The sequence below is a fragment of the Nycticebus coucang genome, chromosome 1 (assembly GCF_027406575.1).
Source record: "Nycticebus coucang isolate mNycCou1 chromosome 1, mNycCou1.pri, whole genome shotgun sequence".
Classification (NCBI taxonomy): Eukaryota; Metazoa; Chordata; class Mammalia; order Primates; family Lorisidae; genus Nycticebus; species Nycticebus coucang.
This window is the reverse complement of record NC_069780.1, coordinates 188373357-188398232: the sequence shown is the minus strand read 5'-3', so window position 1 is coordinate 188398232 and position 24876 is coordinate 188373357. Positions and strand designations below refer to the sequence as shown.

The window sequence follows — 24876 nt, the reverse complement described above, 5'->3', positions numbered from 1 at the left end:
AGGGAAGTGCCGCCAAGGCTTGATTTCCCCTCAGCGGAGTGCCCTCTCCTCGCTCACGTATCCCAGAGTCAGCGCTGACCTGACGCAGCTCAGGCACTGTGCACTCCCCTCGAGAAATCACCCAAGGAGCCGAACTCCTGGGGGATAGGCCCTCAGACCCCGAGTGAGAGTAGGGGTTCTCAGCTCTCAGCGGGGAGGCCAGAGTCTTATTCAGTCTTGGGCCCCGTATGCCCGGGGAGGGTTGGTGCACTGCACCGCAGGGAAGTGCCGCGAGGCGTGACTCCCCCTCAGCCCGGTGCCCTCTCCTTACTCGGCGCGCCTCAGAGTCAATGCTGACCAGACGCAACTCGGGGACTGTCCACTCCCCTTGAGAAATCACCCAAGGATCCGAAGTCCTGGGGGACAGGCCTCCAGACCTCAGTGGGCGGGAGGGGAGCGCCGGGGATTCAGGGTTGCCGGCAAAGGATTCCCAAAGTTTTATTCAGCCCTATGTCCGGCAGGAGAACGCCACGGCACCCCAGTAGGGGAGGTAGGTCCAGTTTTTAGAAGGTCTCTCCCGTGGAGTGTAGTGGGAGGGGCTTTAATTTCTGCCCACTTGTTCAATTGTGGGGCTACAGAGCCGGTCTCATGGGGGAGGGGGACTCCCGTCCGCTTGGTGGTGGATTTTGTACCTTTTGTTTGCGTCCTTGTGATCACAACTTGCCTCAGCGGTGTTGATGTGCGTTCTTCAGCCTTCTCTCTTGGTGAGGCTCAAGTCCACCAGGATACTTACTAAATTCCTGTCCCTTAACTCTCCTTCTGGACGGGAGCCTTTGTTGAAAGCTGGCTTCAGTCCGCCATCTTGTCTCTCCCCGTCGAATCTGAGATTTTTAACAACTAGATTAATATGAAAAACATTGGACTTGGATTAATTTACCATAAATGACAGATAGTCTGTGAGCTGCCAACCACATGATTCCCCTCACCCCCTTCTCTAGGGAAGATAATTTACAGCAGAAAGATTTAGGGAACAACAAAGCACTCCCATATTCAGGTTTAACTGGGTGGAGACCACTCACCTATGAGCCTAGGCTTATGCCTCAGCATAGGGATGACCTTTAAGATTTTGTCTGCAATCAGGAAAGATCTGCTGGGTCTCATAGTACCCTTTTTCCTAGAAAATAAGACATCCTCCGAAAATAAGACCTACTTACAGGAAAGGTAAGATGTCACCTGAAAATAAGACCTAGCGCATCCTTGGGAGCACACCTTAAAATAAGACACTGTCTTATTTTCGGGGAAACAGGGTAATATTTGGTCACAGCCACGGAGGCTAAAGAGATGATGGATGCTGTAGATCAGGAGTTCTCAGCCAGGGGCAATTTTGCCCTCTGCAGATATTTGGCAGCTTCTGGAGACATTTTTCGTTGTTACATGTTGGGGATACTAGTAAGTGGAAGCCAGGGACACTGCTAAACATCCTACAACACGTAGAACAAGCCCCCCACAACCCACACTGTTGGCTCTGCTGGAGTGAAGGGACCCTGCTGTAGGTGACATTCCCAGAGACAGAAACAAATGCACTTCCTCCCTTTAGTTTCTGTATTAAAACAGCTAAATGAACATGAAAAATGAAACAGTCATGTGAATCAGCTATGTGGAGAAGGACTGTCCTCTGCTGGGGAGGTGGACAGATAGCTGCTCCTCTAGGGCTGTGGTCTCCAAGCCCCGGGCCATGGACTGGTACCGCAACAGCAGGAGGTGAGTGGTGGGCGAGCCAGTGAAGCTTCGCCTGTATTTACAGCCGCTCCCCATCACTCACTGCACCACCTGAGCTCTGCGGCCTTAGATTCTCACAGGAGTGCAAACCCTGCTGTAAACTCTGCTCTGAACTGCACATGGGAAGGATCTAGAATGCAGTTCCTTAGGAAAAGCTAATGCCTAGTGATTTAACATGGAGACAATGTGCTTGAACATCCTGACATCATTCCCTCCACCATGTCTGTGGAAACACTGTCTTCCATAAAAGCCATCCCTGGTGCCAAAAAGGTTGAGGACCCCTGCTCCAGAGAGATGACCTACCCTGCCACCAGCTCTCCCAGCCAAACTCAGCCATGTGGCTGCCCCCTGGTCCCCTCTAAATTTGCTTGTTCTATTTTGAAGTTGCAGAGAGCAACATAGCAGCTCACTAGCTGAGTGATTCCTCCAGGAATCCAATTCTGAAAGCCCATTTCTTATCCTGCTCACCTGCAGGGGCCTCTGACACGGAGAACTCCTTCCAGGAGGCAAGATCCTGCCTAAACTCCAGCAGCCTGTCCTAACGCTCATGTGTATAGTCTCCTCTTACAACCCTGGGGCAAATTCTAAATAACTATCAGAAAGGCATAATCCTCTCGTGAGGAATTCTTACAAGAATTCTTATCAATAGAACAGCAGAAATGTGTGGGGCAGAGACGCACTTAGCTGCAGGCATATTTCAATATTACGATTCTCAAGTTTGAGATCTCTATGCTTGAATATTGTCACCAACTATCTGGGAAATAACAGTATCTTGAAGATTAACCATTACTGTCCTTTATCCTTAGTTGATTTAACACTGGAGATCAAATTGATACCCAAGCTCAAAGAGACGCTGCTATGAACATTCCGAGTTCTTACTTGTAGCTCCCAGATCAGCCACTATTAGAAGTCGGAGTGTTGGAACTGCTCTATGTTCTCAATGTCCCTCTGGCCATTAGCTTTCCAAGTCTGCCCCCTGGATGATTTTCTTCCCTACAGTCACAAGCTTCTCGTGGTAGAGAAGACAACTAATTAAAATGGTTATCCTTCATTTGCCCCTCCACAAATTTCCAGAATTCCCTCAGACCCTTCGATTCCACCTGTTCAAAGAAGGAAAAAAGTGTCCCCACACCACCAAATACATGACCCAAGGTGACATCAATTTCCCTCATATTTTATTGTCTGAAGATGAGCAAAAGTCTCCATTAAAATTCTTCCTTTCTTTTACTTAATTTGAGCTCAAATTTAAATGCAGTGGTTTCCCTAGAAATGGTTAAAACTTTTATATCTTGTATTCAGCTATAGACCCAAGCTTGTCTATGAAGGTAAGTTTTAAAATAATATTGAAATAGAACTTAAAAACTGAGATTCTAGTGTTTCAGAACAAGGACTGATTAGTAGAGAAATGAAAAAGTTGAGAAAATTAGGTTTTAGGTATGAAACTGAGCATGCCACTTCCTGAAAGCCAAACCTCTGAAAAGTGTCACAGCAGGAGCCCAGCAGGCTGATGTTTCTTAAGTTTGCTGAGAATAAATTTGAAATCACATTTCCACCGAAGTAATTGCATATCCTCTACAGCAATGGTTCCTAGCTTTTTTAAGGGTCCTTTTTGAATACCAATAAATTTAGTGAAAACTCCTACATAATTGAAAAAATACAGAATATATGCAGATCAAGACACACAGTTCTTTGCGTTAATCCTCACCACCTCTGGAGTCTGGGTCCCATCGGCTGGCCTCTGCTAATCCTGTCTTGGGATGGTCATAAATTATCACAGAAATGACTGTCCCGTGCAAACATCCTACAACATACTCAGTGCTCCCGTTACAACTCCGGAGATGACTGTGTCTGCAGCGCGTTTCCTATATTAGAAAACAAATGTTGTCCTTTTTGTTCTTTATCCTTCATGCATAGTCTACTATTGATGTTTTCTACCCCATAAATTTACCTTTCTGGTACTGTTCAATTAAGTCTAAAAACTGTTCACCTTCGTCTCAAGCATCAGGTGGAATTGTGAGAACCCATAGATTCACAAATTACCTTTCTATATGCAAATAATAAAGGTGATAACTTATCATTCCCACCAACGGGATGATTATCTGCATAAATCTTCACTGTGCCACTGAAAGCTACATTAAATCATCCCACAGGTCCATGCACTGTGGGTGATGAACCGGCACTTTCACATACTTACCCAGCTCCTCCATCCCAGGGAATTCACACCCCAATCTGCAGGAATCTCTGAATGGGAATCCAGGCCCAAAATGAACCTGTCAATCCTCACCTATTTCATGGACATAAGAATGCAATGTCATGCTGCTTCCCGACGCCTTGTATCATGAAAGGAGCCTCGAGAATGAACACTCTGCAGTGCTAAGAGGTATTTTCTAATTTCCACACTCTCTAGGAAAACTCCCCTCCCCCAAGTAAGATTGTGGGTTGTTGTGTGTGGTAAATCTCCTTTCCCCTCCTTTCTGGCACACCTCACAACCTATATATTATTGTGTGTTTGCCTTGGGTCATAGAATCATAGGCATTATTTGGAAGCATGAATTCACAGGGATCCATAAACTTGAATGGGGGGAAAAAATGACATTTCTATTTTCACTAACCTCTAACTCAAATTTAGTCTTTCCTTCAAATATGAACACAAGCAACAAACCACAGTAGTGTCAGACACATTATGGCCAAAAGAAATCACGATCACATTCCGTCATGTGGGTATCCCAGGTGTGCACTCTCACCTCCATTTCCAAATTTAGGTGGCTATCAGATCTGCCCTGAGGGCTGCTATTTCACACATTAACGAAGGCCACACATCACCAAGTCTCCGTAATGGCCACTTATGGCCACCCTGTATTAGATTTAATTATATTAAATTAAATTATATTAGATTTTAATATAATTGGTTTGCTTAGTAATCCTACGTATTTTTTAAAACAAATGTTTATTTTCAAATGCCATGTGCATGGGCAGGATCACAAGTGTGATTACCCAAATCCTGTGTATTTTATTGAACACATTTACAAACATTATTTGGAAAAAGGGTCCATGGCCCGCATTAGGTGGCCAAAGAAGTCCAGGGCACAAAGAATGTTAGCATTCCTGCCTTGAGCTGTGTGTCTCCGCATCCTCAAAGGCTCTTTATTGATCTCACTGCCCCACTTTAAGGAGCCCTGGACACAAGCTATGTGCCCCGGGTTGTAGGGCTCCTTCTGTTTGGAGACATTCTGGACAGAAGGTCTATCCAGATGGACTTACTTTGAGAGGCAGCCCTTGCAGCTTCTTTCTACCACCTGGCTTGGGAAAATGGCATGGTTCTTCAAAGGTCATTGGAATGAATGAGGAGACCCTGGGAAAGCATGTCATCTGCCCCCTAATTCCACAGCCCACTCAACAGAATCCCAGGAGCAAAATAGCCTGCCTTAAAATCCCCCAGATTAATTGCCCTGACTCTCTGGAAAGGTCTCTTCTATGTATTACATGTGAACAAATAATAATGACTAGAATTTTTTCTGTGATTTTTTTTTATTTTTTTAATTGGTATATATATATATGTGGCACAGTGTGATTTTTAAATACATGTATCCATCACCTCAAACATCTATCACTTCTTTGTGGTGAGAACATTCAGAATCCTCTCTTCTAGTTATTTTGACAAATATGCTATAACATCATTTATGACAGTCACTCAAACGTGCCACAGAACACCAGAACTTATTCCTCCTACCTAACTGTAACCCTGCACCCTTGACCAATTTCTCCCCATCATCCCCTTCTCCCTACAACCCCAAACCCACACAACTAGCATTTTTATCGTGTAACAGGCATTGTTTTAAGTGCTTTTCATGTGTTAATGCCTTCAATTATCACAGTAAACATATGTTCTACAATTATCCACATTTTAAAGATGGAGGAACAGAGGCAGAGAGTGGTTAAGGGATTCACTGGGTTACACCAGTAAATGATGGAGCCACGATCCAAATCAGGCATTTGCTCCCCACCCCTTCATCATCCTGCCTGACCAGGCAGCCAATACCAAAGATAATGTGGAAGCTGATAAGGAAACGCAGTGCCAAGCTAAGCAGAGGTAATCTCCCAAAGATCTCTCTAGCTTGTAGAGGTCAAACAATTTCCTCACCTTATAAAATAGGGATAAAAAGGCCTACCTTGCAGTGCTGGTCTGAAAATCAAATGACATATATGTACACACATATATATAGCAAATGCTAACTATGTCTAGTGCATAAATTTCCCAAAAATGCTAGTTATTAAAATTTTTGTCATTGTCTTGGTCAAGGTAGATAGGCAGATAGTAAGAAACAAACTTTCAGGAGTAAAGAATGAGCAGAAACTCAGGGTTCAAGTGGAAAAGAAGTCAAGACACCCAACCTGTTCACAGCAGGCTGCTACATACCTCCAAACTCTCAAGGTGTGCAAGTTTACCTATCACCTCTCATTTCCCTCAGATTTGTTCCTGCTGGTGTTTCCCTTCCTTGGTGAAAGTTGCTATATTCACCTTCTTTCCCCTTCTTTCTCGCCTCTCTTCTCCCAGTCCCATCACACATCCTCTCAACTTGCCACAGAATATCTCATACCATTCAAAATATGACTCAGGCACTAAATCATATTTTGGCTTCGATATCCCCCTCAAGGTCAGTACTGGATGACTCAAGAAAATCTGTATGGATGCTGGAAAATTGAAGATTAAAAACAACATACAAATGATATTCAAGGATTTTCCACACAGAAAGTAAGACCAGACAGAAAATAGGATACTTGGGCCCACCATATCAAGTTCAAGGGCAAACCACATGGGAACATAGGAGGACACAGTCAGGGAGTGAGCCTCACCTGCACTCCCTGGCTTGGAGAGTACAAGGGATGTCTGAGTCTTTTGTCTGCCCCACCTCCTTGTTTGGAGAAACCATAACTGCCCCACTAGGGCTCCCAACCATACAATTTGCCACATCCTAACCCCTGAGATGGGTGTGTGGCCAAGCTGAGTCAAATAGACTTTCCCTCCTAAGAATTCAACCAAGGTGGAGACATAGGGAAGGGGGTTAGAACTGAACATCATATTGGAAGCCATACCCTAGAGAGGTGCAGAAGCTCTTCCTCCTAAGATCCCCAGAACCTCACCATGTACTGCCCTCCCAAGCCCCAAAGGCTCCATTTGCAATTCTGTGAGATATTCCAGTATCCTGGGTGTTTGTAGTACTATCATGCTTCATAACACACATGTGCACAATATATATCCTCCTACATAGATCAATATTTCATAACCAAAATTAAAGAGTGAAAGAGCAAAAACAAAAGAGAATTTCTGAAAGGGATTTGCTTTTAGCAGTGAAGCGGGACTCTTTGCCATCCCAAATGAAAGGAAACTCATGTGATAGTTCTGCTAAGGAAAGTGAAAACTATTAGAAGGACTTTAAAAGAACTCTAGGAAGTTAGTGGAATCTCAGCGAGGTTGAAGACTCCACCCAACTTGTAGTTAACCCAGTAACTAACTGTGAGTTAATTCAATCCCTATGGACATGATCTAAGACTGGCCCATTCTGAGGGTGTGGTCTGGGAGTCCCGGTAGTCTCCTGTAGGCAACATAAAAATGGCCAGTGCATCCCTCTCAAGCACAAGTAGCCCTGAGCATCCAAGGACAGATCCTACACCAAATTCTCTTCAAGGGAAGTGACATCTGTTCAGGACAGGATGGTAACACTACGTGGAATGGTAACACTACTTTTTCAGAGAGTAGCATCTAACCCTCGCAAGGTGTTCAGATGTGTGTAATTTACATTAATACACTTCACCACAGGCAGCATGATGCTGTGATATTTCAGGTTAAGTTACACACATCTGGTGGCCTGATAGAAAATCATAGCTACTGGTTAGCACTGTCACCATTGAGTCCACAGGCGTAGATGGCTACAGCAAGAGCCTCAGCAGCCCAGATCTCCATCAACACCAAATGTTTTCCTAATTAATCTACCAAGGATCAGCAACATGTTTATGTTGATGAAAATAAGAGTATTCAAGTTGTGTTACTGGCTAAAATATTTAGTAGCAATCCCCACATTTCATAAACAGGGCACAGAAGAGCCCAGGAAATGATGCCACTCAGCAGTTGATGTCTTGAGAGTGCCTGTTCAGCCACCGAGCTGGGAGAGGTGATGTCTGGGTACCATCCTACCTACCTCAGGTGAACCTTCTGTGCAACAGGCCAGACCCCCTGCAAGACAAACATCCCCAGAATAATCAGTACCCGATGTAATGTAGGTGTTCAAGAGCTCAGTTTAGCCATTCCACAACGTATACCTATTTAAAGACATATTTACTCTATAAATATATACAATCTTAGCTGTTCATTTTTAAACATTAATTAATTTTTTAAAAACAGAGAATAGGTATTTTATCAAGTGCACAGGCATGACAGAAAGTATCTGTTTATTAAATGTCCAGATGGAGGGGACAATCTGGTTTGCAACCTGCTTTCCCTGTGATCTCTTATGCTGTCATCATTCCCCTAAACCTGACGGCGTCCAACAGTCAAACCAGAACATCATGTCAGTTAGAATACCAATGCCTATGTGATGCACTAAAGAACAGCGTCTGTACATTTGGTATGCAAAGTGTTTGGGGATAATTTGGTGAATCAAAACCAATAGATTAGCTTTGTGATTCCATTAACATGTACCATTTATTTTTCTTTTGAGATTCTAAGCTGAAAGGCTTAAAAGCATTTGTCTAGGTTTATAAACAGCATTGGGTGCTTAAAAGAACTTGAGATTCACTATGTTCATAGGTTTAATTTATTGCATTACCTACAGAAGAGAAATCAAATACATTATATTTGTAAATGCAGTAAAACTGTTTAAAGGAATTTAATTAACCAAGTTGTAAGTGTGCCTGATTATTTAATGTACTTTTGACTTTTCAGTTGGAACACTAATAAAAGCACCCTTAAAAAGGATTGCTGAAATTCACCAAATTTATAAAGAGAACAAGATTTATCAGTGGAACTTATATAGGCTTAAGGAAAATAAGACTTTTTAATTTATTACTTGAATAAATTAAATATTAATTTAAAACTCCAAAATAAATGAAAACTATCCCTTTTGGGGGGAAAACTAACTTAATGACCAAAAATCTCACAGCAACAAGTCAGAACTATGAATACTTATTCACTAAGATATTGGAATTATTCTCCCATAGAAAGAATCTAGGCTTCCACGGCAGTCTTTGCCCAACTCTTTTGTTTATGCACCCTTCATTGTAAAACACTTTTGAGAATGTATCTTTACATACATATATTTATTGACACCACAATAGGCACTGCCAAGTGCTACCCAAAGCCTCTCCAGTGAAGGACTTGAGGCCCGGCTGCTTGGAGTGCTGTGGGTAGACAGCCCTCAGTGACCAGCCCTTTAGGGATGCCTGAGCCACACAGAGCCACCTAGGTGAATGTATGTCTGTCCTTAGGACAGCCCATATGCAATGACATATCCATGCAGCTGTACAAAGACCTGGCTACCTTGACCCAGCTCTGGATGACTCTAAAGGGCCCTCCTAGCTCCCAAGCTCTGTGTGGATTTGGCCCAGGCTGTCGGGGCCTCTGCCCCACCCTGGTTCCTCTGTCCCTCCCACAGATGTCAATGCCCAGGACACTTCCTGGTCAACTCCACTGTTTTTCAGAGTCTGCTTCCTAAAAAACCCAACCTATAACTCAAGCTGTGTACATAATTATTTTGTTAAACATTAGCAGAGCTTAATCTCTTTATGATTTTAATACCGTCAGACTTGGATACAGGAGAGAGGAGACCAGAATGCTAATGAGCCATAAAACATGTGCAATTGAGAGATTATCCTTGTCATGCTCCATTACCACTGCTGTAACAATGTATCTTAGACCAAGTAATTTATAAAAACAAGCATACTGCTCATGGTTCTGGAGGCTGAGAAGTCCAAGATCAAGCTGCCAGCAGATTCAAAGTCTGATAAGAGATTGGTCTCTTATCAATGGCACTTTCTGTCTCCTCATGTGGCAGGAGGGAGCAAAGAAGCTACCTGGAGCCTCTTGTATAAGGGCACTAATCCCTATCAGGAGGGCTCCACCCTCATGACTTAATCATTTCCCAAAGTGTCCACCTCCTGTATCATCACATTGGGTATTAGGTTCCAGCACGTGAATTTTGAGGGGACACCAACATTCAGACCATAGCAACCCTGTTATATGCCCTATAACATACAGGAAAATATTACATCACAGGCTGTATAAAATCCTCCATTTCATTCTAGGGCATACAGTTTCTCACATTTCCCCAACTCTGACATTGCCCTTGGCCAGGCACCTGTCCTGTGTCATTGTCTTGGCCCATGCATAAGCAAACATCAAAACTAGGACTGAATCCTGCTGGACTTCTGCATTCAAGAAAATGGAGCAGATGTACTAAGTACAACTAAAACACTTCAGGGAGGATCCTGAGGATTAAATTTTATTGGTATTATGGCAAATCCATCTAGGATAACTAACTTATTTTTGATGCCAACTTTGGGAATGCTGCAAACCATATCCAACTCACCATTCTCCAGCCCCACCCAGCAACCATTTGGCTCCTAGCAATTAAAAAGTATTCTACTTAGCCTATAAGATTTTCTACTGAATTGCTAACATTCACCTAAAACTTTTATTTTGAGATCACTGTAGTTTCATATGCATTGTAAGAAATGATATACACTTGACACAAGGTGTAGGGCCAGAGGTCAGACTCCAATTTGATGTTACCTTTTAGGGACCATATAGGGTGTCCCCAGAATTCACAGATTGAAGTCCTCGCCCCCAAGGTGACTGGATTTGGAGACACGGCTATTAGGAGGCAATGCAGGTTAAAAGAGGTCATAAGGGTGACTCTCATTCAATAGCCCTGGTGTCCTTCCTTATAAGAAGAGGCACCAAAATGCACGTGCACAGAGAAAAGACCACGAGAGGACACAGTGAGAAGGCAGCCAGCCACGTGCAAATGGAGGAGCGAGGCCTCAGAAGAAACCAAAACTGCCAACACCCTAATCTACGACTTCAGCCTCCAGCACGGTGAGGAAACAAATTCCTGTTGTATAAGCCACCTAGTCTGTGGTGCTTGGTCGTGGCAACCTGAGCAGACTTGCTGCAGCCCCAACACCTCAAAGGTAAAGGTAGCAGAGGAATAGCAGGGTTGAACACAGACAGGGCCAAAAACCAATCTGTTTAAATTTCATTCAGTCATCAAAGGTGTCAAAAATTGTAAGCAAAGTGTTCATGATCATGGATCTGAGTCCACAGAGAAGTGTTCAGGGGAGAAACTCCAAAAGTGAAACATTCACAACTCAAAACATGTCACGCCTTTTTACAAAAATCACACAAAATTGAATTAGGATTTCCATGCTTTAAAGAGGACAAATATGTAACAGTATTCAAACAGGGAGGACCACAAACATCTGGGTGAGACTGGTTTCCAGTATAACTGCAGCACCTGGCCCAATGGGATCGGCAGTCTCAGAGCAACACCCCGGCGTGATGTGGTCTGGAGAGTCAAGTGTTCCAATGACAGAACTTCCCCCCATTGAGCACTGAGCCAATGTGCACAACGTAAGGGTAATTCGATGACAGTGACATAGCTCCATACAACAGGGCAATTGCAGAGTGTGCTGCCTGAAAATGTCACTGCATTTTAAAACTAAAACATTAGGCTGGTCACAAAGTTAACTAATGAAAGTATTTATGTCATTTGTCAGTAGTATGTAATATTTGTGGTATTTGACAGCTTTGCATTGAAATTTTTAACTTCACAAAATGTGATGTCCCGTAATACTTGTTTTTCTCTTTCTGAATAAATAATCTCTATGGCTCCTAGGTATCCTTTTTCTCTACAAGCCCCCCCAATATTTTATAAAATCCAGGCCCCAAGTCACATAGATCTGCTAGAGGTAATAGCCCCACACCAATGGGGCTTGGTTGCTGTTTTAAAAAATCATGCATCTGGGGCAGCTCCTGTGGCTCAAAGGAGTAGGGCTCTGGCCCCATATGCCAGAGGTGATGGGTTCAAACCCAGCCCTGGCCAAAGCTGCAAAAAAAAAAAAAAACATCATGCATCATCAGTGTCCATGGACCGCAGCACTGGGTAAAAAAAATAAATAAATAAAAAGAAAATGAACATAGATCTCTTGTTAGTAAAGCAAGTGAGAAAAGTCAAATTTGGGGCATGAAATACATTTTTAGGTAAACTATAAACATTTCTACACCTTTTTCCCTGTTGCTCTCTGGACATGTTCAAACAATAGTAAAAAAAAAATCTAAGCTAAAAGGGCTATTTTAATAAGTAAAAAATGAAATCGTAAAGTGATAAGAGAGCCCTGAATGAATTTTATTGGCAGCATTTTTTCTTTCTTAGTGTTATATGACATAATGGTATCCTCCAGGTCATGGCATCTTAGATTTGGTAGAATACACAAGGATGTGTAAATCCATTTTAATGCACAACTGGGGAGTGCTTACTCAGCATGTGAAATACCCTACCAGGAAGCTACACTCCGGGAGCAGTTCCTTAGTGCTGGAAATGCTACAAAAGCCTACAACCAGAGCCTTCGACTATTGTCCTCTGAATCAGAGGGTTTTTCAGTGAGCACAAAGGACGTGAGAAATAATTTGTTGGTGGTGAAAAGAGTGATGTTCAAGATATGTGAATAGCTTAGAAATCTTTTCTAGGTAACTGTGCTCAGGCATGAGTAGGATGAGAAAGTCTGGCCAGCAGTCTAACACCAGGCCTATGATGACATTAAGTCTTGGATTCCATGAAGTTGCTATTGTATGGTCTAATTTGCAAAGAGAGCTGAGACTTCCCTGAGCTTCCAAGGTACAGATTTCATGTTTCCTTGCTAAACAAGGCTTATGGAGCAGAGGGGTGCAGAATTCATTCTGAGACTTGCTTTCCTTGTCAACACTTGGTAATAAGGTTATGCAGGGCAGGAATGAGCGTCTTCATCCACCTCTGCTCTTGGGAGGCAACCTATACTCACAAAAATCACCCAACAACTGCAAAAACCAAACCAACCCACCTGCAGCTTTGGGTTTGCCCAATTCCTGAGCTCCAATCCCCACTGTCACCAAAGCCGCTTCTCCTAACAGCCCAGTGTATAACAGATTCAAGAGCTGTGAGCCAAACCAGGAATCTTAGTAATCATGAAAACTTCTCTCCTCAGTCCAAATACACAAATAAAATGATATTGGCATGAGTTCAGCTTGTGGAAATTCATTTAATTTTGCCCCAGGTAATTAGTTTATTTGTTCTCTCAAAGTGACCCAAAACTCATCCATTTGGAGTCTCTGTTATGAACAGACCTATAGTGGTTGCTAAGCAACATCATGCATTGTTATTTCTTTGTCTAATTTAAAATTCTCAATCCACAGTAAAGGTCTTCAAAGAAAAGTTATTATTCAGGGTGGGCCAAATACTATTTTTCACTGTAGCCCATTCAATTTAGAAAAGAAATTATAGCATTCTCTTTAATCAACATAAAATGATTTGTACAGAAACATTTAACATCTTCTTGAAACGTAGCTATCTTCTTTTGCTAATCAGATCTACTTAACTTATTTTAAACTTTCCCAAGGAGATTTCCTTTCTCTTTCAAACCTTGACCTTTCTTCTATTCCCCCAACTTTCAAGCCAATTTACAAATTTACCCTTTGGTATGAGAACTGGAAGACATGGGGAGGAAGTTTTGGAAACATGAGATACACTCTTATTATCCTATAATTCAGTCATGGGAAAGGGGCCACAACAGGGTGAGTCATCATTCTAAAGGGTCACTTGCCCCAAATTCCCCCTTCATTAAAAAGAAGATGTATTCACCACAGTAGTGTTCTGATATAAATGCTGCAAAATTAATCAATTGCTTGCTCTAGTAATATTCTGGCTTCATTCAATTATCTTAGGAGAATGTCACTGAGATGCCCTCCCAAAGGATGGAACATCACATTTTTTCATTCACTCAACAGTATTTCTTGGCATAAATATTAACTTCTTGGCAAAACTCATTGGAAAAGGAAGTATATTTTCACAAAACAGGCAAAGATATTTCTGTAGTGATCCCCTCATTGTGTTTTGAAACAATACAGAGAATCAAAACAGATAAAAATAGACTCAATTATTGCAATTGCTGGGAATCTGGAACAATCTAGAATAAAAACTCACAAATTTAGGCTAATAGAAGAAAAGTACTATAAACATGGATAAGTGTACAAAAATAAGTGGAATGCTTTAAAGGAAATACAATTCTGTTACTTTAATAGTACAGAGAAAATCTGATTTTCTTAGCAGTAAAATCACTCCTAGGACAAGATTGATTTTTTTGGCTTAAAACCTTATTAAGCCTCTTGGTTCCTGTGTGTATGTGATGGGAGGAGATTCCCCAGAGAGTGTACTTAAATTACAATAGAACTGGGGGCCAAATAAATTACTGGGTAATTTATTGGAATTAAAATAAATTCCAATTTATTGGAGGGTCAGTTTATTCTTGGCTTTTGTTATTTGTTTCATAATCAAAGCTATGATTTTATTAGGGGCTAGAGGGTAGAGGCAGCTGGGCACACCAAAAAAGAAACTTCAGAAAACCAGCTCAGGTATTGAACTGAGGGGCTTTGCTGAAGTGGGCCCCACACTCTCTTCCCTATTGAGGCAGCTGAGCATACTGATTAAGAAACCGAAACTGTCTGGATTCGAATCTCAGCTGCAATTTTTTAATCCTGTGACCTTGGACTGACCACACCTATCTTTCTGCACCTAACCATTCCATTTGCACAATGAGGATGATAATATCTCAAAATGTTTTCACAGGCATTAAAGAGTTGACCCACAACAGAGCTGGCTTCCATGCCTGGTGACCTCTGCAGCCCCACAGGGCCCCATGCTTAGAAGGGTTCTGCACTTTGTTTAATGCTTTTCTGTTTCATCATTTTGAAATTCTTAATCACTTCTGAACAAAGAGCTGAGTATTTTCATTTTGATGTGGGCCCCACACATTCTGTAGCAGTTCCCTAAACACATTAAGTATTTAGAACACACACTCCTGCCCCATCATCAGTGCCAGCTGTTCTCTTTATTCCCCTTCTCCCATCACAAAATTTCAGGAAAATTCCCAGGATTCTGATGTGGTAGTGAAGCTGGAATTTTGGGAGGAAGCAGGGAGCAAAAGGGTTGGTGGAGGAGACAACTTTGTGCCTAAAGTACTAATATTTGCAGTATCCCACCAGCAAAGCAGGGTGAGAACAGAAGTCGCCCAAGGAGATCCAGCCACATCTGGATTATTTTATTTCCAAGCTTAAATAGAAATTATATAGGCTGGTAAATCATCTATTGATAGGGACATCTTTAAGAACCAAGTTTAGTAACTAGCTGATAGGATGCAATGAACAAATCAATTATTTAACTATAAACAGGCATTTTTTTTTATTGTTGAGGATTAATTGAGGGTACAGAGAAGCAGGTTACACTGATTGCATTTGTTAGGTAATGTCCCTCTTATAATTGTGTCCCACCTCCAAGAAGTGTGTCACGCACCATGAACCCCCACCCCCTTCCCTCTCTCCCTTTCTCCACTCCTCCTTCCCCCGTTCCTCACCATATTCTAGGTCATCAATCGCCCTCATATCAGAATTGAGTACACTGGATCCTTGCTTCTCCATTCTTGTGATGCTTTACGAAGAAGAATGTGTTTCAACTCCATCCAGGTTAATACAAAAGATGTAAAGTCTCCATCTTTTTAGTGGCTGAATAGTATTCCATGGTATACATACCTCAGCCTACAGGTATTTTAAAAGTGCAGGACAACTTTTGGTTCCAAAACAGTGGCACAGAGGCAAGCTGGCTTTATTCCCCTATCACAGAAAATCAGAAAAGTATATCTAGCATCAAGATCATCATCAGCAATATCCCAGAATTCAAATATGAGGAGTAGACAGTTGTCAGGCCACAGAGAAGTGAGAAAAACTCAAAGCGGACAGTAAGAGTCAGACTTCTGTGTCCAAGATGCCCCTTCCTCCCAATCTGCACAGCACCAAGTGCACAGACTATTTCCCCCAGACTCATATTTTCTATACTGGAAAATACGAGATCAAGGTGGATAACCAGCCTTCCTACCATTTGGGTTCCCTGGCAAGACAGCTGTCCCTACCCCAATCCAATGGAAGCATCAGGAATACCTCAAGGGAGAGTCATTCCTCTACACAGGGACAAAGAGGGGAGGTAAGACTTTCATTCCCAGCCCTGGAAACTCATATCTGTTACTTAGCCAAAAGGGATGCCAAAACAGAGCGGCTATTCCGCAGTACCACACCTCAGGGGGTTTGTTCCACAGGGCCTTTGGGCATAAACTCTTAACCAGCCTTGCCATACGGCCAAGGGATCCCTTTGGGACCTCTCCCATTCAGGACTGTTGGCACTGTGTTTACTAGAATCAAGGCAAACCTGGGCTTAAGGCACCATTTAGTGCCACAAAAGAGGAAGAACTTTATGAGAGAGGGAAAAAAAGATAATCTACGGGTAAACTACAAAAATCTTTAAGAAAACACATTCAATAAGAACCAAAACAAGGAAGACACAGAAAACTGGAATAAGTAACTAATCTCTCAATGCAAAGACATAAACATACATCCACATGAAACAATAGCAAATAAAGAATCATGACCTTCCCAAAAAGACAAAGCAAGGAACCCGTGACAGCAATACATGAGCTCTCCAACCTAGAACTCAAAATAGCAGTTTTCACACACACACGCAAATCCAGAAGTTTATCAGAGAAAATTTTAAAAGGTATTGAAATAATAAAAACAAACAGAAATAGAAATCTAGGATTGAGAAATACATTTGCTGAACTAAAAAATTCATTAGAGGTTCTCTACAGTAGAATAAATCAAGCAGAGAAGAAAATCAGTGAGCTCAAAGAAAAAATAGTTCAAAGGAACAAAAATCACCTATGGATACAGGTGAATTACCTCAAATGACCAAATCTAGGAATTTGGGGTGTTCAAGAGGAAGTTAAATAGAAGCAAGGGCTAGAACATTTATTCAAAAATATAATAAAAAAAAATTTCCAAAACTTTAAAAAGATAAATATGCAGATATAAAAAAGTGAATACAGAACAGATTTGATCTAAATAAGACTACCCCAAGGCATATCATAATCAAATTCTCCAAGATCAAAGACCAAAAGAGGATCCTATAACCAGCAAGAGAGAAAGAAACAAATAACATATAAAGGAACTCCAGTTTCACAATAGACTTCTCAACAAAAATCCTACAGGCCAAAAGGGAGTGGAATTAAATTTTGAAAGTGCTAAAAGAGGCAATCAGTGTAGGAGGCGGAGCAAGATGGCAGCCGAGTAACAGCTTCCTTACATCTGGGCACCGTGAGTCTGGGGAGACAGGACTCCAGGCATCTCTGGCTGGTGGGAACTGCCTATCATCACCCCTGAGAGGATACAGGGAGTCAGCAAGAGACTTCTGGACCCCAAGAGGAGGACTAAAACAGTGGAAAATCGGCAAGTGGTCGCGTGTGTTCAATCCGTCTAAACGCGCCCGCAACTTCCACAGGCACGAGAACTTAAAGGGCAAGAGGAAGTGAAAGGAAAATTAGGGCAAAGAAACAGATAAAAGAAATCACTCATGAGGAAGAATCAGCAGAAAACTCCAGGCAACATGAAGAACCAGTCCAGAACAACGCCACCAAGGGACCATGAGGTAGCTACTGCAGAGGATTCCACCTATAAAGAAATGTTAGGAATGACAGAAAGGGAATTTAGAATACACATGTTGAAAACAATGAAAGAAATGATGGAAACAATGAAGGAAACTGCTAATAAAGTGGAAAATAACCAAAAGGAAATTCAAAAACAGAATCAAATAAGAGATGAACGATATGAAGAATATAAAAAGGACATAGCAGAGCTGAAGGAAATGAAACAGTCAATTAGGGAACTTAAAGATGCAATGGAAAGTATCAGCAAAAGGTTAGACCATGCAGAAGAAAGAATTTCAGAGGTAGAAGACAAATTTTTTGAGATAACTCAGATAGTAAAAGAGGCAGAAAAGAAGAGAGAGAAAGCAGAACGTTCAATGTCAGAATTATGGGACTTTATGAAGCGTTCCAACATACGAGTTATAGGAATTCCAAAAGGGGAAGAAGAATGCCCCAGAGGAATGGAAGCCATACTAGAGAATATTATAAAAGAAAATTTCCCAAACATCACCAAAGAGTCTGACACACTGCTTTCAGAGGGATATCGGACCCCAGGTCGCCTCAACTCTAACCGAGCTTCTCCAAGACACATTGTGATGAACCTGTCCAAAGTCAAGACAAAAGAAAAGATTCTGCAAGCTGCCAGGAGTAAGCACCACTTGACCTACAGGGGCAAATCCATCAGAGTGACTGCACACTTCTCTAATGAAACTTTCCAAGCAAGAAGACAATGGTCATCTACCTTTAATCTACTTAAACAGAACAATTTCCAGCCCAGAATTCTGTACCCTGCTAAGCTCAGCTTCAAAATTGACGGAGAAATCAAATCATTTACGGATATACAAACATTGAGGAAATTCGCCACAACAAGACCAGCTCTACAGGAAATACTTCAACCTGTTCTGCACACTGACCACCACAATGGATCAGCAGCAAAGTAAGGACTCAGAAATTAAACAACAGAACCTAACCTCCACACTGATGCAAAAGATAAAACTAAGCAATGGACTCTCACCAAATAAGATGAATAGAATACTACCACACTTATCAATTATCTCAATAAATGTTAATGGCTTGAATTCCCCACTGAAGAGACATAGATTGGTTGACGGGATTAAAAACCACAAGCCATCCATTTGCTGTCTGCAGAAACACACCTGGCTTCAAAAGACAAATTAAAGCTCTGAGTCAAGGGTTGGAAGACAATTTTTCAGGCAAATGGAATTCAGAAGAAAAGAGGAGTTGCAATCTTATTTTCAGATACATGTGGATTTAAAGCAACTAAAGTCAAAAAAGACAAAGATGGTCACTTTATATTGGTCAAGGGAAAAATACAGCAAGAAGACATTTCAATTCTAAATATTTATGCACCTAATTTAAATGCTCCCAGATTCTTGAAACAGACCTTACTCAGTCTGAGCAATATGATATCTGATAATACCATAATAACAGGGGACCTTAACACTCCTCTTACAGAGCTGGACAGATCCTCTAAACAGAAATTAAACAAGGATATAAGAGATATAAATGACACCCTAGAACAACTGTGCTTGATAGACGCATATAGACCACTTCATCCGAAAGATAAAGAATATACATTCTTCTCATCACCCCATTGAACATTCTCCAAAATTGATCATATCCTGGGACACAAAACAAATATCAACAGAATCAAAAGAATTGAAATTTTACCTTGTATCTTCTCAGACCATAAGGCAATAAAGGTGGAACTCAACTCTAACAAAAATACTCGACCCCACCCAAAGGCATGGAAATTAAACAATCTTCTGTTGAATAACAGATGGGTGCAGGAAGAAATAAAACAGGAAATCATTAACTTCCTTGAGCATAACAACAATGAAGACACAAGCTACCAAAACCTGTGGGATACTGCAAAAGCAGTTTTGAGAGGAAAATTCATCGCTTTAGATGCCTACATTCGAAAAACAGAAAGAGAGCACATCAACAATCTCACAAGAGATCTTATGGAATTGGAAAAAGAAGAACAAACTAAGCCTAAACTCAGTAGAAGAAAAGAAATATCCAAAATCAAATCAGAGATCAATGAAATTGAAAACAAAAGAATTATTCAGAAAATTAATGAAACAAGAAGTTGGTTTTTTGAAAAAATAAATAAAATAGATAAACCATTGGCCAGACTAATGAGGAATAGAAAAGTAAAATCTCTAGTAACCTCAATCAGAAATGATAAAGGGGAAATAACAACTGATCCCACAGAGATACAAGAGATCATCTCTGAATACTACCAGAAACTCTATGCCCAGAAATTTGACAATGTGAAAGAAATGGATCAATATTTGGAATCACACCCTCTCCCTAGACTCAGCCAGGAAGAAATAGAGCTCCTGAATAGACCAATTCAAGCACTGAGATCAAAGAAACAATAAAAAATCTTCCAACCAAAAAATGCCCTGGTCCAGATGGCTTCACTCCAGAATTCTATCAAATCTTCAAGGAAGAGCTTATTCCTGTACTACAGAAATTATTCCAAAATATTGAGGAAGAAGGAATCTTCCCCAACACATTCTATGAAGCAAACATCACCCTGATACCAAAACCAGGAAAAGACCCAAACAAAAAGGAGAATTTCAGACCAATCTCACTCATGAACATAGACGCAAAAATTCTCAACAAAATCCTAACCAATAGATTACAGCTTATCATCAAAAAAGTCATTCATCATGATCAAGTAGGCTTCATCCCAGGGATGCAAGGCTGGTTTAACATACGCAAGTCTATAAACGTTATCCACCATATTAACAGAAGCAAAAATAAAGATCACATGATCCTCTCAATAGATGCAGAAAAAGCATTTGATAAAATCCAGCATCCTTTTCTAATTAGAACACTGAAGAGTATAGGCATAGGTGGCACATTTCTAAAACTGATTGAAGCTATCTATGACAAACCCACAGCCAATATTTTACTGAACGGAGTAAAACTGAAAGCTTTTCCTCTTAGAACTGGAACCAGACAAGGTTGTCCTCTGCCACCTTTACTATTCAACGTAGTGCTGAAGTTCTAGCCAATACAATTAGGCAAGACAAGGAAATAAAGGAAATCCAAATGGGAGCAGAGGAGGTCAAACTCTCCCTCTTTGCTGACGACATGATCTTATACTTAGAGAACCCCAAAGACTCAACCACAAGACTCCTAGAAGTCATCAAAAAATACAGTAATGTTTCAGGATATAAAATCAATGTCCACAAGTCAGTAGCCTTCATATACACCAATAACAGTCAAGATGAGAAGCTAATTAAGGACACAACTCCCTTCACCATAGTTTCAAAGAAAATGAAATACCTAGGAATATACCTAACGAAGGAGGTGAAGGCCCTCTATAAAGAAAACTATGAAATCCTCAGAAAGGAAATAGCAAAGGATATTAACAAATGGAAGAACATACCATGCTCATGGATGGGAAGAATCAACATTGTTAAAATGTCTATACTTCCCAAAGCAATCTACCTATTCAATGCCATTCCTATCAAAATACCAACATCGTACTTTCAAGATTTGGAAAAAATGATTCTGCGTTTTGTATGGAACTGGAAAAAAAACCGTATAGCTAAGGCAGTTTGTAACAAAAATAAAGCTGGGGGCATCAGCATACCAAATTTTAGTCTGTACTACAAAGCCATGGTGCTCAAGACAGCATGGTACTGGCACAAAAACAGAGACATAGACACTTGGAATCGAATTGAAAACCAAGAAATGAAACTAACATCTTACAACCACCTAATCTTTGATAAACCAAACAAGAACATACCTTGGGGGAAAGACTCCCTATTCAATAAATGGTGTTGGGAGAACTGGATGTCTACATGTAAAAGACTGAAACTGGACCCACACCTTTCCCCACTCACAAAAATTGATTCAAGATGGATAAAGGACTTAAATTTAAGGCATGAAACAATAAAAATCCTCCAAGAAAGCATAGGAAAAACACTGGAAGATATTGGCCTGGGGAAAGACTTCATGAAGAAGACTGCCATGGCAATTGCAACAACAAAAATAAACAAATGGGACTTCATTAAACTGAAAAGCTTCTGTACAGCTAAGGAGACAATAACCAAAGCAAAGAGACAACCTACACAATGGGAAAGGATATTTGCATATTTTCAATCAGACAAAAGCTTGATAACTAGGATCTATAGAGAACTCAAATTAATCCACATGAAAAAAGCCAACAATCCCATATATCAATGGTCAAGAGACATGAATAGAACTTTCTCTAAAGACAACAGACGAATGGCTAACAAACACATGAAAAAAATGTTCATCATCTCTATATATTAGAGAAATGCAAATCAAAACAACCCTGAGATATCATCTAACCCCAGTGAGAATGGCCCACATCACAAAATCTCAAAACTGCAGATACTGGCGTGGATGTGGAGAGAAGGGAACACTTTTACGCTGCTGGTGGGACTGCAAACTAGTACAATCTTTCTGGAAGGAAGTATGGAGAAACCTCAAAGCACTCAAGCTAGACCTCCCATTTGATCCTGCAATCCCATTACTGGGCATCTACCCAGAAGGAAAAAAATCCTTTTATCATAAGGACACTTGTACTAAACTGTTTATTGCAGCTCAATTTACAATCGCCAAAATGTGGAAACAGCCTAAATGCCCACCAACCCAGGAATGGATTAACAAGCTGTGGTATATGTATACCATGGAATACTATTCAGCCATTAAAAAAAATGGAGACTTTACATCCTTCGTATTAACCTGGATGGATGTGGAAGACATTGTTCTTAGTAAAGCATCACAAGAATGGAGAAGCATGAATCCTATGTACTCAATTTTGATATGAGGACAATTAATGACAATTATGGTTATGGGGGGGAAGCAGAAAGAGGGATGGAGGGAGGGGGGTGGGGCCTTGGTGTGTGTCGCACTTTATGGGGGCAAGACATGATTGCAAGAGGGACTTTACCTAACAATTGCAATCAGTGTAACCTGGCTTATTGTACCCTCAATGAATCCCCAACAATAAAAAAAAAAAGTGCTAAAAGAAAAAAAAACTGTCACCCACAAATATTGTATCCAGCAATGCTGCCTTCAAATACAAAGGAGAAATACTCTTTCCCAGACAAAAAAGAGAAAGCGCTTTACAGGACAACGTATTATCCACATTGTTCCTGACAATCTGATGATAGAAAGCACTATACATGGTGAGGGGCGTGGGGGTTGCTATACCTTTAGTAAGGATGGGGACTTGTTTGCCCGAGGCAATAGAGAAGAAGTAAATATTATCAATGTCACTTACAAGGGACTACTGCACTCCTTTGACCTCCCAAAGGCAGTTTTCCTTGAATTCTCACCAAAAAACACTGTCCTGGCAATGGGGTAGCCTTATACTACCCCTAAAGATGGACAACCCACCTACAGGTTTATGATATGAAAACTGGGACATGTTTGAAATCCTTCATCCAGAAAAAATGCAAAATTGGTATCCATCCTGGTAAGAAGATAAAATTCTTTGTGCCTGAAATGTTAACAATGAAGTTCACTTCTTTGAAAAGAATCTTAACACAATTGCAAATAAGTTGCATTTGCAAAAAATTAATGATTTTTTATTATCACATGGCTCCCAACCAAACAAGGTGGCTGTCTATGTTCCAGGAAGTAGGGATGCCCCTTCATTTACTAGATTATATTAATACCCCAACTTTGGTGGGCCTCTTGAAGCTTTAGCCAATAAAAGTTTCTTTAAGTCTGATGAGGTTAAAACACTGTAGAATTAAAAAGCTACTGCTGTGTTGGTAATAGCTGGTACAGGTGTTGACAAGACAGGAGCTTTCTCCCATGGGGAACAAACAATGCACTACACTGCAACAAATGGAGAAAGTTCTGTAGTGTAATTACCAAAAATGGCCCCCTTTATGATATAGTTTGGGATTCTAGTTTCGTGCTGTCTATGGCTTCATGCCTGCCAAAGAAATACTTTTCAACTTGAGACGTAATCTTGCATTTGACTTTGGACCTGGTCCTCTTCATGCAGCCTGCTAGAGCCCTTATGAACATATATTAGTATTAGCTACATTTGGAAATCTGAGGGGACAAATGGAAGTATGAGGTGTTATGAACTACAAATTTATTCTAAACCAGTGGCTTCTGATTCTGCACATTTCCCTTGGCACCCAGATGGTGAGCACATTTTAACAGCCATGTGTGCTCCCAGGGTATGTGTTAATAATGGGTATAAGACTTGGCATTATGCTGGCTGTATCTTTCAATAGTATGATGCGCTGTCAACACAGAATTACAGCAGGTTTCTTGGCAGCCATTTTTGGAGGAAATATTTCCAGCATGTAAGCTGGAGGCCTATAAGCCATTGCAACTTTAGCTACCTCAGTGGGTAGCCTGCAGCTTTCAGAAATAAACCAGTCACCAATTCCAAACCATACAAAGAGGAGCCACCTCAGAACATGAAGCCACAACCAGAAAATAATGAGCCATTATCAAAAACAGTCCTTAAACATCAAAGGAAGCAGGAAGCTAAGAAAGCTGCAAAGCAGGAAGCGAGAAGTGCCCAGAGTCCAAATTCGGCACCTGCTCCTGCCCCACAGAGCACACCACAAACTACTCTCTCTCAGCCAAATGTGGAGACCCTGAGACAGACAAAAACGTCGAGAACCTAAAGAAGAAACCGAAAGCGATCGAACAACTGAAAGTACAAGCAGCACTTGGGAAACAGCTGGGGAAAAAAGTCAGTTGGACAAAATGCAAAAAGAGACAGCCCTTCTTCTGGAGCTGGAAGATTTGGAACTGGGTATTTAAAGATTCAAAGAAAGCAAATTGGTGACCAGAAATCAGTGCGAACGCATTTTCTGTTAGACCCATTTGTGCACACAGAGTATCCATGTACCCATATTTAATGTCAATCTATAATTTTAATGATTCATCCAAGATTCGGCATTAGTGTAAGTTATTTAATAAGGTCATTTAAGCTGATGTTTACATTCTGCATCCAGTATCATGTCAACATATGATATAGAGGAGGAATACATGAACTTTTTAGCTAAGCTTCACAGATTGAGATGCAAATATCATTGTGTTTTGGTAGGGGACAGTATTTACCACACAAATGAAGACATTACAATTTTTCTTAAAAAAACTGAGAGACTTCACCACTGTCATACCCATCTCACAAGAAATATTAAATAGGCTTCTTCAATCGGAAAGAAAAAATACTAACGTGCAAAAAAAAAAAAAACAGAGCATTTGAAGGTATAAAATCCTCTTTTACAACTGAAGATGAACAAATTCATGAATACTTTAACTGTGGTGAGCAATCCACTCATCACTCAAGTATGA

The 24876-nt window shown here is 40.9% G+C and overlaps 1 pseudogene; it reads left to right on the top strand.

Annotated features, from left to right (window-relative positions):
- Positions 1–1714: 1714 nt before the first annotated feature.
- On the top strand, positions 1715–24339 carry LOC128591512 (eukaryotic translation initiation factor 2A-like; annotated as a pseudogene).
- The last annotated feature ends 537 nt before the right edge of the window (positions 24340–24876 follow it).